This window comes from Maylandia zebra, linkage group LG7 (assembly GCF_041146795.1).
Source record: "Maylandia zebra isolate NMK-2024a linkage group LG7, Mzebra_GT3a, whole genome shotgun sequence".
Taxonomy (NCBI): Eukaryota; Metazoa; Chordata; class Actinopteri; order Cichliformes; family Cichlidae; genus Maylandia; species Maylandia zebra.
The window spans coordinates 53,967,625-53,974,386 of NC_135173.1; positions in this window are offsets into that span (position 1 = coordinate 53,967,625).

A 6,762-nucleotide genomic window follows, 5' to 3' on the forward strand; every position below is an offset into this window, starting at 1 on the left:
AGCAGGAAATGGCAGAAAGGCGGAGGCAAAGTACGGACCATGTTGTTTGATTGAAAACAGCTTTCTGGTCGTCATTACCATGATGTTTTGAGAATAGATGAAGGCAAGGCTGACTCAAGACTGCAGCTGGGAATTATTTTGTTCCTCAGTGTTTGCTGATATTCTCAGAGATGATTTATAAACTCACAGCTGTGTGTATAACGCGCTCACCACTGGACATGTTTCTTTTTGGATGGACAGGGCACTGTCATGTTCAACACAATTAGTAAAAAAAAAAAAAAGGACGCTAAGAAAAAAGCAGCTACATAAATAAATAAAATCCCAGCTATCAGCAAAGGCAGCTGTCATCAACAAGTGAAAGTTTAAGCCACGTAACATGAAGACTGTAGCATGACAGGACTGTGTAAAGCCTCTGCAGAAGCCAAACTCTGACACAAGTGTATTAAAGCCTGCAATGGTGACTCAAGAATAATAAATCAGAAATAAAATTCAATAACATGGAAAATGTGAGGCAATAAGAAAATTCTAACAAGTGATATCAAAAAAAGCAAGAAAAATTCCTCATGTTTTAGCACCAAATCAATCAGTGTTCTCCAATGCTCTAAATGCACACAACATATATATTAGTTGGGTTTTTAGTGTGTTTTTTTTTCTCCTTTTTTAGTCACTGATTTTGGCAGCTTGTGGAAATTTAATGCCGGTTTCCTTGGGGAATCCTTCAACATAGGAAAGGAATTTATCACCCCGAGTCAGATCTTTTTCCAGTTTTCCAGACTGAAGAAAGGATAACCCTATGGGGGTGGAAGCCTTGTTCAACTGATGAGGGGGTGGGAGTTGGGTGATTCACCAGTTACCCCCCCTTAAGCCGCTTGCCTCAACTTTCCCCAGGAGGGATTCATTACCAAGTGGAAGAGATGATGGTCATGGAAAAAAAATGAATGCATTGCCTCTGTTGTTCTCTATGATCAGTGCAGACAGGTTTCTCATGATGGTCAGTTAAACAGTGATCAGCTGAAATAGTTCTCCAAACAAGGACAGGAAGGAGGAGGGGAAAAAGAAGAAGAGGAGGGAGGGAGCCGAAGAGAATGACAGACAGATAGACTGGTTATGTGGCAGGGCAGTGTCTGTGGCTCTGGTGGTAATGCATCCTAACTCGGCTCAGAGTTCAGGATCAAGGTTCTGGAGAGCACTGCTCTGCCGTGGTCCGCTGTGCTCCACAGGCCCTGCTGGAGACAACAGAATTACAAGCTGCTGTGGAGGATTAGTGGGTCATGGTGCAATCAGTTTAGGTCTCTGTAGTACAACACACATAGGTTCGGGATATATATCCTTCCTCCCCTGCGTTCTTTTTCTATTGATTTTTTCCCTTTGCATAATACATTTGGACATCCCTGCAACTTGCTCCTTTCCACACTTTCCCCTTCAGCTCGACTTAACATGTTCTGTCTCCTGACAGTCATAAAGCAAAGACGAACGTAACACAGATGAAAGTTAGACAATGAATAAGGAATAATAGAAGATAACTGGGATGTTTTGAGCTATATTGAGTGATCTGGGGAGTATGAAAGCTGATTATAAAACACTAATTCAAGGGTTAGGCTAAGATTTTGCTTGCCAAGGCATGTTGCAGGATTGGAACAAACATCTGGCAGACAGCTTTCCCGATCCCTTCAACCACTGACTTGTCTCTCCTCTTTCTTGTATTCCCCACTCTCCGTGTGTGTGTGTGTGTGTGTGTATTTTATATGTTTACATCTTTGTATCAATCTGAAACTCTGTGTTGCCAACTGTATGTGCACTATTCTATGGGCTCCCCCCTTTGTGTTTGCTAATATAAGGGACAGAGATAAATCATGTGGATTTGAACAAGGTAATAAATGTTCTTTCATCAAACACAGCACAAGAACAGCAACAGATAACAAAACCGGATTAATATCGCCTCTCTCTCCTTCAGATGTTTTACAGCCGTCATAAAAAATTCTCATTATTTGACAGGCAGTCACTTACACGATTTCAAATTACTCAATGGAGCATGGGGTGGGAGAAGTGTGTCCCCCTCTGGTGGTGAGAATAAGAAATAAACCTCTAGAGCCTCTCCAGTTTTCTCACCTTATCGCACAACTTTTTAAACATCTCCGGACATTTAAACAAATTTTAAAAAAAGTTTGAAGTTTGACACATTAAAAAAAAGCAAAAAGATCTAAAACTGATCTTTCAGTATGTTGTTAGGTGGTACTCAACCTCTGGTTACATCATCCTTGAGGTTTGAAAATACTGCATCAGCTTGAAAGAAAAAAAATAGATTTTTATAAACCCTCAAAGCATTTCCTTCTTTTTTTCTCTCCAACAGAGGCATGGACCAGAGTTTGTGTAGGCCTTAGTTTGTGATTCATTAGAGCTGGGGGGTTGGGATGATGTGTTTACACTGGTTATACATCCCTTTCTTTTTGTCTGTGTGCATCAGATAAACAGTATTTTTTTCTCTCCTCTCTTCTTCTCTTTCTCTCCATACTGCTGATGTGTCACAACCCCCCCCCCCGCCCATTCCTCTGCAGTTCCCCCTTCTCACACACACACACACACACACACACACACACTGGCTCTACCGTTTCCAGATGTGTGCAGAGATGATGTCATGGCAGACCGGAGGCATTGGCCTCTTATCCTTCTCTTTCTCTCCAGAAAACATTCATCACAGACGAAGGCACACGAGGAAGAGCAAAGCGTTGATAAGTTCCCAGACAACAACGTGAGAGAACAGCTCTTAAAATAAGGCTATCTACCTCTGATTAGTTCACAGAGTAGGATTTTCTGACTCACGGGCTGTTTGTCATAAACTCCCACCGGGGCTGTCCACCACCAGATCTCAGAGCCTGAAAAAAATGTTCTTTCATTTTGACTTACATTACACCCCTGACTACCAGCGGTACCTGAACATCCTAAAACATGTGTAGGCTGCTGCAGCTGTTGCTTTGTACAAAAGTGGGTTAACTACCACTGACACATGGAGAACAAGAGGGGCAGGAGTTAGTGAGTGTTGTTTCAGTTGCTAGACAACTGCAGAGTAAATAAATTGCAGAGTAAAAAAACGGCACTGGTCCACAGCACGAGGCCTGTCTGAGATCTCTAGGGGATCACGAAAAAGGCAAATGACTAGCGAGGGATAACATGAGCTGTCCCTAGCCTTGTTACACACCACAGCTGGGCTGGAATTCAGGCCTCAGACACCAGCTGTAAGGGAGAAACCCAACTAACACCCCCAGGGAAAAAAAACTCAAACCTTTTTGGGGTTAGCACAGCTTATACTATCCACTGTCCACTGCTAAAATAGATGCACCTTTTCTACTCAAAAGAGCAAGCAACTTATTCCCATGATTTAAATGCCATCTGAAAGTCACCACAGCACATTCATAACTTATAAAGAAAGACCCTACCCCTGTTAATTAACTCTAGATCAGTTTGTCCAGGCAGGCACAGCATTTCAGTCAGTTGTGGTCTAGACTTTGACTAGTACATTGCAACACCTTGATTCTTTTCCTTTCCAGCCGTTATGTTTTAGATTTGCTGCTGTGCTTGGCATCATTGTTTTGTTGCATGACCTAATTTGGACCATGCTTTAGCTGCTGGACATGTGGCCTCACATTTGACTTTAGAATACTTTGGTATTCAGTTCATGGTCAATTCAAAATGACTGCAAAGTCCTTTGACTACAAAACAAGCCCTCCGCCAGCATGCTTGAAGTTGGTATGAGGTGTTTGTGCTGATATGCTGTGTTTGGCTTTTGCCAAAGATGGCACTGTGCAATATGGCCAAGCATCTACACTTTGGTCTCATCAGTCCAAAAACTTGTTGCAGGAGTTTTGTGAGCTGTTCAGATGTAAATTTGCAAAGTTATTGCGCGCTGCCGTGTTCTATTCAGACAGACGAGGCTTTCGCCTGGCAACAACAAGCCATATTTGTTCAGTCTTCTTCTGATTGTACTGTCATGAACCCTAACATTTAGCATGCTAAATGAGATCTGTCTGAGATGTACCTCTCAGAGCATTGCATGATCTGACCCTGGGGTGATTTTGCTGAGATGTCCACTCCATGTAAGATTGTGGCACTGGTTTCACACATGCCTGAATGCTTCAGTAAACTGCCAACACTTCTGCAAGGTGCTCATTTTTGATGAAGATCAGGTAATCAAGTGCATTTGGTCCTGTGAAAACCTTTGTTTTCACATGACTGTATGCATAATCGCTAAGGAAGAGAAATTAAGGGGGTAATGTACAAATCAATCTTGGACTTAGCTCCACTTAAACACTGTATATAAAATATATACATAGTTTCTGATCTGAAAAGTTACACCTTTAAACCTGCATCCTTCCAGCTGTGGGGGACTACTTTGGTTACCAAATGAGAAAATGACCCTGCATCCCTATTTGATTTTATAGCTCAGTAAACTTTTTCATAACAAATGAATGGTCTCAACAGGTAGTTTAAAATATCCTTTTTCAAATCTCTTTCAATACAGCATGGGGTAATTTTGTAGATGGTCTCAAATGGTAACAAAAAGCCAATTAAAGGAGATTTAAGAGTGTCTCTGCTGATGCCATGCACAATGGAAGAGGAAGGACTGTGCACAGCTGAAAAACATTAAAAAATGATTGTGAATGTCGGCGACAAAGCACCAGAGACAGCTCAGAAAACAAAGCTTGTGAAAACACATTTTGTTTGCTCGATGGAAATTTAATGAGCAGTGTCTTTCGGAAGTCGCAGCTTAATTTACAATACAGTGAGCATTTAGTGTCCTCTGTTAGCACAAAGAGCAAAAACTGTGAGAATTACCACATAATTGAAACCATAAACAGTGAGCATGCTGTATGGAATTATGACCTTTCATGCTGGATATTCTGACTTTCCAGCCACAGGTGTAGCTAACATCATTAACAATGGCTATGGCCCATTTAGGTGCTCTAGTTCCAGGCGTCTGGCATTCTGGGTGATGACTCACTTGGTATGAATTACTGGGACACCTAATGGAACAGAGGGATCATTAAAGTCATTAGTTCCACCTGTGCTTCTCCCACATCCACTACAACTGTCTGGAAAAGTTCACAGTTCTCTCCAGAGCCTTGGATCTCTTAAGTTTTGATCATATCTTCTAATTTCTCAAGAAAAATAAATTCCGTATCACGTTCAGCTTACAATGTGAACAATTGAGTGTAGCACTGGCAGATAACTCTTCTCCATCAGCCCAATGTATTTAAACCTGTGTAGGAGATCAGTTTAGCAGTTGCAGACTTTAATGAGATTATATCACTTTGGTCGTGTAGTTTAAATCCCCAGCCCACCCACGTGCAAAGCTGTTGTGGTGCGTGCCTGTACGAAACGTCCCTCCTATTTGGACTGTAAAAAGATCTTTTGAGGACACGAAACTCAAAGCAAGTAATCCCACCAGCCTACAAATAATTGCTTTTGATTGTCTGTTGTGATTAAAAATAAGACTAAAACTTGCTTTTATCCTCTAACTCTAAATCCAAATCCCCTCTCAGTCTTTTTTAGCTGAGCGGTTTCACTACAAAGGCAGTGTGACGAATCTTCCAGCTGAGGCTAATCTGTCCCAATCTGTGTGGCACCTCCGGGCACTCTGTTACTCTCGGTTACACCTCCGAGCCAACTGATGCTTTGGTCGGGGGAGAATCAAATGTCTTGTTTTAGTTTGCCGAGATGGTGAATTGTGAATTCAAGCAATGGCCAAAAAAAAAAGTTTGACTCCGTTACGTCAGGCTGAGAAAATCATTACTAGCAGTTACAAGAATGAAACCGAGAACCACTGCGGTACTTTTACCATGGTTCCTTTAAAAACATACCATCACAAAAAGCATCAGTGAAGTGTCCAATTACTGAGAGACCATTTCAAATCTCTCCAAACCATCTCTATTTAATAACACTGCTCTTTAATTTTAGAGGGAAGAGAGGAAAAAATAACTGCACTGCTCAAAAAAGGAAACATTCAATCATCACAGTATTACAAAGTCAGTTAAACTTCAGGGATATCAGTCTGTCCAGTTAGGAATCATTCCCCATTTGAATCCACCTACTTCGGTGCAAATTAAAGTGACAATAGTTGTGCTGAAGGTATACAACAAGCCAACACCCCCAAAAATCTTTGTTGACCAAAGACCGTTGTTATCTCCTCATCCCTCCTGACTGATTTTTCTCTGGTTTCACATTTTCCTAGTGTCCTTGTCACTATTTCAACCCTGAGACAATATCTAGGGCATCAGCACAAAGTCTAACACTGAGTCTTCATCCTGGTACCTAACAGCACTTGGGATACCATAAGGCAGCACCTGTAGGTCTGACCGATGCTCCAGGGACATGTTTCCACAGTGATCACTAACACATTGCTAAAGTCGACCATCCGTGATGAATTTGCAGCGTAATGTTTGCCACAGTGTCTCCACACTCTTTCATGTGTGATCACTGAGAACCTACTCTCATGTGTGAAGAGAACAAGTGTTGGGCCTGCAATTCTGGTGTTCTCTGGCAAGTTATAATCAAGCTGCACACGAGTAGTCCGCTTGAGGACATTTTATCTACTCCCAACGCAGAAGATACTGCTCCTCTTGCTGGGCTGATGCCCTTCTCCAGCTCTCTTTGTGTAATGTCCCACCTTCTTGTATCTACTCCACATTGTCCACACCCTGCTGGGATATAGAGCAATCCTGCTCGTCTCCATTCTGGAGGTGCTGGACTATTATTTTGTATTTTAAC